Source organism: Pelobates fuscus, chromosome 12 (genome assembly GCF_036172605.1).
Source record: "Pelobates fuscus isolate aPelFus1 chromosome 12, aPelFus1.pri, whole genome shotgun sequence".
Classification (NCBI taxonomy): Eukaryota; Metazoa; Chordata; class Amphibia; order Anura; family Pelobatidae; genus Pelobates; species Pelobates fuscus.
In genome coordinates this window covers 95,376,718-95,388,922 of record NC_086328.1, presented here as the reverse complement: position 1 = coordinate 95,388,922, position 12,205 = coordinate 95,376,718, and the positions used below count along the sequence as shown (strand labels likewise).

The following is a 12,205-nucleotide window of genomic DNA, read 5'->3' as shown; positions in this document are numbered from 1 at the left end:
AATGAAGTTATTATGTTATCTGCCTTAATTATCTCCAGGTTCGGGGGAGGGAATTATATGTTTGCAATTGGAGTGTATAACTATTTCTCTTGTTATGATTGGCTGTACCATGTCCATCCCTGTGGGAGGTCCCCTTGCACGGGGACTTGCATAAAAGCCAGTGTGGCATAATAAAGCTCAGTTCTGTTACACCCTTCTTCTAGACTCCGGCTGAGGATTGGGTATTTGTATGCTTTACTAAGGGAATCTTCTTGTAAAGCTATTTATTCGTATGGGAATCATTTATTTTATCTGCCAAATGGAGAGTTATACTTACTGATGCTATGGCCGTTCGGAAGGAAACTACCGAATGGGTATCGGATATACCAGGTTTCCTTACATTCCCCCCTCCCTTCTTACCTTTACTGGGAGGAGGGGGGGGGGACATTTCTCGATCCCTGGTGGTCCGGTGGGGAATCCCTGGTGGTTCCAGTGGTTAGAGTAAACTCTAGCCCGTACCTCCAGGGCTAGAGTTCATTCTCACGAGATCCGGAGCTTCCACGGCAACGCTCCCTGCTCACGAGAGTAGGACCCAGAGGAGCTGCAGGCTGAGCTCCCGGGTCTTCTCTCCCTCCCCTGCCAGCTATCTCTGATCTCCCTCCCCGATTCGCAGGCACCTTGCAAGCCTGGCACTTCATGTCCTAGCACGGGGATTGTACCACCCACACTATTTTGTCTGGACTTGTGTATTTGTTGCAATCTGAATCATTGCCTTTTTGGAGCTGTGTTATATGACCTTCTAATTTTCTGTTTCAGTGCTTTTCGATAGATAAATGCCATAGTTCACTGAAGTTTATGAAAATACTGTGTACCTATACATTTTAAACATTCAAGTTTGCTCCAACATTGAAGTAATAGACTGATGTGTAGTGATCGCTTTGCATGAATAGTTACATCGCGAGTCCACCTTACTCGAGTGACCCCTAGTGGGTAGTAGATGATAATTCCTTTGTACAGTATGGGGACCGCTGGTAATTTCCCTGCAACATATTTAGAGTCGAAGCAACAGTATCATATCTTGTGTCACTTGTTATCAACTTATGCAACATTTGTGTTATACAAAAGGAAGGACAAAAATAACAGGTATATCCATTGGAAATACACACAGTTCGTTGCTGTATCATACATCAGGAAACAAATTTAACTAAATAACAAAATAACCAAGGTCTCGCTAGAGTTCTTGGCAATGTCTTACCCCCACCCATCGCACTCAGCCCTAAGATCGTGTGTGTGTCTCAATCTATAGAGTGTACATGTTAGTGTTAAAGTTAAAGTTTAGGTCTTTGTAGAATTCTGACATGCATGATTTCCATATTTAATCGCCTCAGTTTGAGCTTTCCCTGCGTGTAGATGGGGGGGTGCTGCAATTTGTTCATAGTCGATATTGAATGTAAATTAGGTGATTATGTCAGCTTCTAAGAGGATCGTTGTGGATCTCCAATTCTTAGCCAGAAGTGTGGCTGCTGCAGTTAGAATGTAGTATATCATTTTGTAGAGGGGTTTAGTTAAACCGTTTGGCATAATATATAACAAGTAAACCTTTATGGGAGGAGGAATGTGTAGTCCTGTGCTGTTTTTCCACTATTGTCTCCACCGTAGTAAAAAAGTTTTGGTCAATTCGGGGCACATCCACCAGATATGGATAGTCATGCCAATGTCTCTATGGCATCTTCAGCAGCTGTTGTCCAAGGTTTTGTACATTCTAGCGCGTTTGTCTGGTGTTAAGTACTTCCTATATAATAGTTTTGGAGTTATCTCCAGGTGTGAAGTGCAGGAGGAGAGGCATGCTCTCTCCCATGTCTCTGGTGGAAGTGTTTTCCCCAAATATTTGAGCCATTCTACATGGAACGTCCATACGGAGGCTGTAGGTTCAGACAAGAGTGTTGTGTAGTAGAGTGAAAAGAGTTTCCCATGCTTTAGCTTATTAAGACACATGTTTTCAAAAGTGGTCACCTGCGAGCTTGGCTAGTAAGTTCAGTTTGGTATGGATTAGTTTTCAGAATGTGGAGGTGGTAGGCAAAATAGGTTGAACTGGGCAGATGGTCGGTTTGTTGGAGCTCCTGAAAATTTCATAGAGTATTGTTGCTAAATATTTGGTATATATATTTGTCACATGAGATGTTGCCTATAGTCTGTAGTTAAATGTGAAATTGTGTGTGTGTATGGCTGTGACAGGTGCCACTGGTGACCACAATACGGTCGTACATGGTTTGCATCTAGTCATATCCCTCACTAAGAATAACTGATTAGTGGGAGGTAGAATTGTTTTCAGTGTGGATTGGAGGGATTTAGGAACCCATACAAGGTTAATTAAATTCAGTACCTCCAATCTGCTAGACTCCAGTTCCTTCCATTGTGAAGTATAGGTGTGTGAGTGGCATGTAATTATGCTGAAGTTGAGCTACTCTATAGTATTCTTTCAGGTTGGAAAAACTCAGCCCTCCCTCTCGAATATTTAAGGGTAAAAGGAAGAGAGACAAAGAGTAAGTGGTGAAAAAAAAACCAAATAACTTCCTTCCTGTGAGTGTACCAACAAGTTCATACATATACATAAACAGCACTCTGAACTGCACAGCGCCATCTACAGCTTAAGTGCTAAGTATATACATATTATGCATTAAATGCTGTTGTATTTCCCTACACACTGGAGAAGATCAACTTTGCAGGGAAACCCCAACAATAGGGGACTCGCCTATTTCGCAGTACATTGGTAAGGTTAGGGAACATTTATCTGCGGCGTAAAGCCCTCTTAGGAGTCTGTAAAGATGACAGGGACTGCTGATTTATTACCCTTAATTGAGACACACATTCTATATTTTATACCCTCAGAGTGCTATATGGAGGAGACGAAAAAATAAATATAAAAAACACACTAAATTGGTTATAGGATATAATATATAATATATAATATATAATATATAATATATAATATAATATAAATATATATATATATATATATTCTTTTTATTGTTTTAGGATAGTGGATATTAAAGGACCACTCTAGGCACCCAGACCACTTCAGCTTAATGAAGTGGTCTGGGTGCCAGGTCCTTCTAGGGTTAACCCATTTTTCATAAACATAGCAGTTTCAGAGAAACTGCTATGTTTGTGAATGGGTTAAGCCTTCCCCCATTTCCTCTAGTGGCTGTCTCATTGACAGCCGCTAGCGTGATTCTCACTGTGAAAATCACAGTGAGAGCACGCAAGCGTCCATAGGAAAGCATTATGAATGCTTTCCTATGTGACCGGCTGAATGCGCGCGCAGCTCTTGCCGCGCGTGCGCATTCAGCCGACGGGGAGGAGAAGAGGAGGATCGGAGGAGGAGAGCTCTCCGCCCACCGCTGGAAAAAGGTAAGTTTTTACCCCTTTCCCCTTTCCAGAGCCGGGCGGGAGGGGGTCCCTGAGGGTGGGGGCACCCTCAGGGCACTCTAGTGCCAGGAAAACGAGTATGTTTTCCTGGCACTAGAGTGGTCCTTTAAGGAAAATGGTTTCATACTTACCGTAATTTTTTTTTTCCTGATCATTATTCATGGCAGCATTTACTCATGGGTTAGCTCCTCCCCTCACAGCAGAAAGGACAGGAAACAGAACTCTGAAACTGGTATATATAGATCCTCCCCCTTCCCATCAGGCAGTCTTTGTAACTAGCTTCACAACTCTTATAGTATATGGGTGGGAACGTAATACTGCCATGAATAATGATCAGGAAAAGAAAATTACGGTAAGTATGAAACAGTTTTCCTTTTTCCTGATCATTATTCATGGCAGCATTTACTCATGGGGAATACCCAAGCAGTGTATATATAGAGGGAGGGACTGAGTTAAAAAAACAGCTTATAGTTATAAAAAACATTATTGAACTGGATAAATCTTAGACTTTTAAAAAGCCAATCAAGTAATCAATAGAATATTGTCATAAAAGTTAATTTACCCTTGAGGCTGCTAGATCAGCAACCCCCTGTCATTCAAATGTCTGAAATATAGAGCCAGATAGGAATTAAGGTCATGATAGCCAAACCTAGAGTAGGAACAAGGCTAGACTAATACAAGACAAACTCTCGTAAGAAATAAGGAACTCATCTTGTTATGGATCAAAATTTTTTTTTTAGAGAACCTCCATGAAACCCAGACACGGTCTAGAAATTATAGATCTAATATGTCAACAATAGAAGATAATGTCCTTCTCTGATATAAATTAAAAACCAAATGGATGGCATCAGCAAATAAGAACCTTGACAAAGGCATAACTTCCAGAGATGATACTGGAACAAGCAAATACTGTTGAATGAGAACAGTCACACCATGATATTAAACAGGGGGATAAATACACTGAGAATCCTACTATTTTACTATTTTCAAAGATCAGACTCACAACCATACCTCACACTGTGAATTGATACAGAAATGATCAGTTACAGGAGAGGTGGAAACCGATAACACAAATGGATCTTACTTGGAAAAGGCACGAAGAATCATATCATACAGATTAGTGTAAAACAATATCGGTATGAACCGTAGAATTTGGGGGAAGACTAAATTAGAAGTAGGCAATGTAGGCCAACAACATCAGTACCTACATTCAAAGTTAAAAATATTGTAAAAAGGAAAGATTATGCCAAACAGTAGAATCAGAATGATTACAGACTGTTGTGCAATATAAGTAGGAGATATGTAATAGGCAGGGATACTGATAAGGAGGGATTCCCTTATTGTTCTGGTAGCAGGCGAATTTTACCTGAAATAGTAAACGTGGTAGAATGGTCTGGGGACTGAAGAGACCTTCCAATGTCAATTAAAATACTTGAAATACCCAGCATCAAAATTACATGGAGCAAATGAGCCTAAAAGAATACCTTTTATTGCAGAAAGGAAATTATAATGTTCCCCTTCACAACAGGGGAATCTGTGGGAAATTCTGATCCCAAACCCCTTAAGAACCAAAAGCATGCCACCCTTTACATATATTAAAGGGATTGACAAACTCCAGGTCCCCAAAGGATGAAATAGCAGAATACTGAATATAACAAATAGCACATTCTATAACTTATAAAGATAATGCTTTAAGGACATTTACTCAGTCCTAAAGAATATTTTAAACAAATTCCAGAGCATTGAGCTAAAATCTGAATAAAAATGATAAACCAGACCAGAAGTAGTGAATTTTTCAGAGTAGAAGCTTGCAGAAAATAAAATGATTACTAAAGTTATGACCAGGTGAAAACAAAAAGCCAATATCAACAACTTTTAAATCAGTTAAATTAGATTGAGAAAAAAACGAAAAACAAAACAAAAAAAAAACTTGACAGTGAAAACAGTCAGGTAATTGCTTCAGAGTTACCTACTTATGGGAACAATAAATAGCCCAAGCTGTGCTCCTGCAACCAGCTGTAATCAGCAAGTTCTACTACAGTGTGCATCTGCAATCAGCATTATAGATTATGGTTAAACACTGCCACCAAATGCAAAAAAAAAAACCAAAAAAAAAAAAAAAAACACACATTCCCCATCTTGATAAAAGATGAAATAATACCTGGCAATAGAAAAACTTTTGTAGAATTGTCTAATGTGTAAATACATAGGAGTGCACACAAAAGAAAAAAAGATTAAAGGGACACTATAGTCACCAGAACAACTACAGCTTATTGAATTTGTTCTGGTGAGTAGAATCATTACCTTCAGGCTTTTTGCTGTAAACATTGTCTTTTCAGAGAAAATGCCGTGTTTACATGGCAGCCTAGTGATAACTTCACTGGCCACTCCTCAGATAGCTGTTAGAGATCCTTCCTGGGTCATGGCTGCCTAAAATGCATTCAAACATTCAGTGTCTCCTCCCTCTGCATGCAGACACTGAACTTTCCTCATAGAGATGCACTGATTCAATTCAGCTCTATGAGGAGATGCTGATTGGCCAGGGCTGTGTTTGAATCATGCTGGCTCTGCCCCTGATCTGCCTCCTTGTCAGTCTCAGCCAATCCTATGGGGAAGCATTGTGATTGGATCAGGCCACCACTTCTGATGTCAGCAGACTGCTTGTTTTTCTGAGTCAAACAGCATGCAGAGTTACAGCTTCAGGCTTGAATACAGTAAGATTTTGCTATATTTATAGAGGCATGAGGGGCCCAGGGGGGCTAGAGGCATGAGGGGCCCAGGGGGGCTAGATGGTGGTTTTAACACTATAGGGTCAGGAATGCATGTTTGTGTTCCTGACCCTATAGTGTTCCTTTAACTCTATTGAACATTTCAATACTCCATTTTGGAAATCAGGTCTCCTTCTCTCCTGGGATATGCACACAGACAGGTTCAGGAACACCTGCATTCTATCTGAAGTGGTTAATTGTGTCAATTGCTTATCCTGAAACACCTGTGGGAGAAGAAATCTAATGCAAAGCCAAAGGCAGTATGTTTATCTTATCTACTACATTTAAAAAAAAACTGAAATAGGAAATCCACAGTATGTAATAGTTACTTACCCCCTATATTATATTTCACTGCAAAACACAGACCTTAGATCAGTTGCATATATTAAATATACTAAGGTTGTGTATAAATTGGGGTTATATAATACCAACCTGCATACAGAATATACTAAACATTGAGGGTCTTTCTTAACAGCGCCTCATACACAGAGCTATCAGTCACATATGCCTGATAAACAGTAAACTATACATAGCCTACATCTGCTATATACAGTGACACTAGGCCTGCACACCAGCACATATATTAACCACTTAACCCCTTAAGGACAGAGCTTCAGAAGCTTGTCTTTCACTTAATGACAACGGCATTTTTTGCATTTTTTGCTATTTGCGTTCAACTGCAATTTGCATTTTACTAATTTATTGCACCGACACATATTATATACCGTTTTTTAAAGGACAGAAAGGGCTTTAATTTGATGTAACACATATATATATATAAATGCTTATTTATTATAAAAAAAATACAGAAATATGCAAAAAAATGAATTTTTGTGTGTTTTTTTTACAGTTTTTGCAATAATAATGTGTACATAATTAGTGCAGGTTAAGGAAAGTAATTAAAAATAAATTCATTTAGTTGTTCTGAATTACAGAATATATAATGTGTCTGGGATTTTCAGTTTTTTTTGGTAGTTACAGGTCACAAAGCACAAGGAGTAAAATAAACTTTTTATGTGGAGCGATTTTAGAATTTGGTATGTTTGTCTTGTAAGCCTAATAGCCATAAAAGAAAACAAAATTGCCACACAAAAGTATATATTTATATAAAGTAGACACCACAGGCTATTTACCTAAGGTTGTTTTGACACTTTCTACGTAGCCATTTTACCGCCAACCTCTGCTAAATATTGGAGTAAAATTGTGTTTTTTGGGGGTTTTCGCACACAAACTTATAACAAAGAACTTCTCATGTGTATTTTGTAAAGTTGGTGTGTGCTATTCCTGTACAAAGTTTTATTATGTGTTCAGTTACTTCTGCTGAGTACAACGGTACCCCCATTGTATGTCTTTGGCACTATTTCGTGAAGCTACAGTGCCATACAGGAGACCTGTCCTTTTCAGTATTCACAGTAGAATTTTGAGAGACGGATTTAATGAGCCTATGCTTCCATTTGGGGTATTATAACAGTTTGACTGTTCAAAAACACCCCACAAAGGCCTACCATTTGTAAAAGAAGACACTCCAGGGTATCTCATAAGGTGCATATTGTGCCTTAACATGCCCCCATTTTTTTACCATTACATGCCAAAGTATGTGGTAAAAAATAATTTTGTGCATTTTTTTACATACGGATTGCATTTTTGCTGGGCATTTTGTATATTTCATGTGTGCCACTAAGTTCAAACCCCCCAAATTATGCTCAGCTAAGTCTTCTGAGTAAAAGGACACCCCCATTGTATGTCTATGGCACTATTTTGTGAAGCTACAGTGCCATATAGGAGACCAAGCCATCTCAGTTTTGACCGAACTTTGAATTTTGACGCCGGGCCTATGTGCAATTTCCAAGCATCTTTGCAGGTTTTAAATTCAAACTACCCCACAAAGGCCTACCATTTCTTAAAGTAGACACCCCAGGGTATTTCAAAAGGCATATTTTGAACCTTAGCGTGGGATCATTTTTCCGCTAGCGTGTACCAGGTGTAGTGGTTATAAGCGTTTTTTTCTGCCTTTTTGACACACAAAGTGAGTTTGCACAGTATATTTTGCAAACCATATGTGTACTACCACTGTATAATACTTCATATTTTGCTCAGCTATGTCTGCTGAGTACAAAAATACCCCCGTATGTACCTTTGCCAGGTATATGTGGACATCGGAGGGGCACATTTGGGACACAGCCATTCCATTTTTTTTCAAATTTTGAATTTTTACGCTGTGCCCATGTCCCATTTTAGAGTATTTTACCAGGCTATATAATCCAAATACCCCATAAAGCCATACCATTTCTTAAAGAAGACATCCCAGGGTATTTCAAAAGGCATATTTTGAACCTTAGCGTGGGATCATTTTTCCGCTAGCTTGTACCAGGTGTAGTGGTAATGAGCGTTATTAAATGTATTTTTTTACTTTTTAAAACTTTTTAAAACTATTTTTTAAACTTTTGTTTTGATTATTCATTTTTTTAAAGTTTCCTAAACTTTCGTAAAACTTTTTTTTACAGATTTAACATTTTTCTAAGCTTTTTTTTTTACGTTAACCCCTAACTAGCAGTAAGCAGCACTAACAGTAAATTCCCCATTTTCCCATAACTCCCACCCACCCCAGCTAGCAAAATATTTAATTATACAATATTTAAATTAGTTAATTAAATAAATTTAACCCCTGAGGGTTAAAAAATAAATAAAAGTTAATCGTCAGGGGTTAAAAAAAAAATTAGAACAGTATAATACTGTGATCTGTATTTTGATCACTGTAGGCAGTGATCGACTGGCAGGGAAGGGGTTAATTTTTATTTGGACTGGGTAAAGGGTTTATTTTTTAAAAATTTTTTACTTAAATGTTAAAACTTTTTTTTTAACTTAATTTTTTAACTTTTTAAAGCTTATTTTTAAACTTTTTTTAACGTTAACCCCTAGTTAGCGTAATACTAAATCCCCCAATTCCCCACTAACTTCCACCCTCCCCAGCTAGCTAAATTTACAATTTTAAAATATTTAAATTAATTAATAAAATAAATTGAACCCCTGAGGGTTAAAAAAAAAATAATTAACCCTCAGGGGTTAAAAAAAAAAATCAGATCTTAGTAAAATGTAATCCCTGCCAATTGATCACTGTAGTCAGTGATCAATTGGCAGGGAAGGGGTTAATTTTTTATTAAAATGGGTAAAGGGGGGGTAAAGGGGGGTGGGATTTTAATTTTACTATTTTTTTTTCCACCAGGGGGCAGGATCACTGAAGATCCGTCTCCCTGCACTTCACACAGAACCAGGAAGTGCAGGGAGGCGGAGGTGAGTATAGAGAGCACATGTGCCCGCTCAGACATGCTGTCAGAGCGGGCACATGTACTGGGGCAGCCCGATCCGGTGCTCCCGGTCTGCCTCTAATGCAGAGGCAGACCGGAGCACCATTAACCCCACGATCGCCGCGATTGCGGCGATCTGGGGTTAATTTTAACGGGTGACGGACGAGGTCCGTCACTCGTCATTAACGCATTCCCCTGAGTGACGGACCTCGTCCGTCACTCGTCGTTAAGGGGTTAAGGACTGAGCCAATGTACACGTTGTGATCAAAACAAACCGTAAACAAAATCTGGAATTTGACTATACGTCTGTTCAACCGTGATTCACCTCTTTCATATTAAGTGCACCCACACTTATTATATATACATTTATTCAGGGGAAACAGGGCTTTTATTTAACTAATTAAATATTTAGCTATGAAACATTTAATATGAATAAAATATAAAAAAAAAAAAGGGAAAAAAATAAGAAATGTTTTTTATTTTAGTTCTACGTGACATTTTAATTGTGAATGTCATAATACTGTTTGCTTTTACTGCAATAAAATACACATATTTGGTTTTATGGTGTTTTGGAAAGTTACAGGGTCAAATATACAGCTTGTCCATTAATTATTTTTTTTCTACATAGAAATTTCACAGATTAGTTTGCTGGGCCTAGGTTGTCTTTGAGACCGTATGGCAGCCCAGAAATGAAAATTATCCCCATCATGGCATACCATGTCAAAAAGTAGACACCCCAGGGTATGCCCAGTATTTGTAGTAGCCACTTCATTCAAACATTCATGTTTTTACACATTGAAATTTGATTAAGTGATTTTCTGGGCCAATCTCGCCATTGAGAGAGCATGGCAGCCTGGGTAATAACATTTCCACCATTATGGCATACTATTTTCAAAAGTAGGCAACCCAGAACAAATGGCATAATTTGAGATGTTTGGTCTAGCCATTTTAACAGAAATGTAGGGCCCATGTAGAGATGTCTACTTTTATTTTTGTCTTTTTACACACATGAATTGCATTTTCACTGGAAATGTCATAATCTTGATATTAGTTAGTGCAATAGAGCCTCTGTGTTTTGATTACACATTGCTTCATGAATATAACAGTACCCCCACGTACCATTATTTCAGATTGTGTGAAAATTTGTATTTATATAAAAAAATTAACCTCCCCCCCCAAAAAAAGAACCCTTTCAGTGCCAATCACAGCATTAACCCTGTAATTAGAGTTTGTTTTGTGTTTTTGGGAAGTCACATATCAAGTACCCCAAATGTAGTATTTGGAGTTGTTTGGTGTAGCCACTTTAGAATAGCTAATGTAAACAGGGACAGGCCAAGGTCAGGGGAATCCAGAAGTCAGAGTAGTTGGTAATACACGTCAACAGGTCGATACAGGCAGCTAACAAAGCGTAGTCAGGACAAGCAGAGGTCAGAAATCCAAGGAAATCAAACTTCCAAAGTCACATCCAGAGTGATTCAGAAGTTCAGTGCTGTATGGTAGACTTTGTAACAGTCTGTTATGCAGAGGGCAGCTAGAGATGGGCAATAACTGTAGTCCTTTCGGACTACTTTCTTGTAGCAAACCGCACTTTCTTTGGGGAGCTTTTTTTACAGGAAGGTGGGAAGGATTTGGGAAGGGAAGAAATTGCCACAAATTCATTGGAGATCTCCTGATTCCAAAGTGGGATTTGGGGCTGGGTAAATAAAAAAGGGATAAAAGGCTTAGCATGGTCAACTGGCTGTCACTGATCACATGCCACATGGGGACTTTCTGGGTGGCCAGACAGGAACCCCAACCGCAATCTGCAACGGCCACTTGTGTGGCAAGAACGTTCTATGCCGCCCGCAGGCAGACTTTCCTTTTACCATCTTTAGAAACACCTTTAGTGCTCTGAACATCACTAACATCTGACATTTGAAGAGTGCACCATTTCTTTGGGATGTTATTCCTTGAAAGGTAGCTTATGAGCTCCCCAACAGAGAGCTGAGCCCTCTGTACAGCACTATGTATTGATCCATTGATTTTTGATTATTCCAGATCCTACATATTTTCTAGTATGTAAATCAATTCTTCTCCCAGTCCATCCTTTAAGAGTCCTGTACCTCTACAGAATGCACCTGTAATCATGGTTGATCATATTTCTTATCTGTACATGTTCTGTGAAGTTGCTTAATATTTTGTATTGTAACAATGTAATGGTTGTGGATCCAGGACATACTTTAAAAACAAGAGAAATCTTAATGTATTCTTCCTGTTAAAATAATTTACAACTAGAAATCTTTACCTTTAGTCCTTCTGTTCTTATATGTGCATTTGCGTATTGTTCTGCCTGAATTGTTGATGTCACGAGACCTGGTATGCTCATAGCTGTTATTTCTGAGTACATTGGCTGACTCTGAATAGGTTTTATAGCCCTGTACCCCCCCTTTAGACTATTTTCTTGCTGCAGAAGGACAGGGTATTGAATTGAAAGTTAAATTTTCTCCATTCAAAAATTTGTTTCTTATGCTCTTGTTCACACTATTTTTCTTTTAGGTCCAACATTGGCCAGAATGATCCAGCTGGCTCTGATACCAGCAATAAATGTTAGAAATAACGTTAGACAGGTGATTTAGAGCTTCTGAATTAAGTGCAGATTTTTGATTAGACCGTTTCTAAGCAAAAATTATTTGGCATTTCTACAAAATTTGGTAACCTCTTGCCTACACTTAAAGGGACACTACA

General features: G+C 38.6%; 1 long non-coding RNA gene across 1 annotated transcript in view; it reads right to left on the bottom strand.

Annotated features, from left to right (window-relative positions):
• LOC134578261 (uncharacterized) overlaps window positions 1–12,205 on the bottom strand; it is a 550,797-nt gene that overhangs the window by 288,040 nt on the left and 250,552 nt on the right. The window lies entirely within an intron of this gene.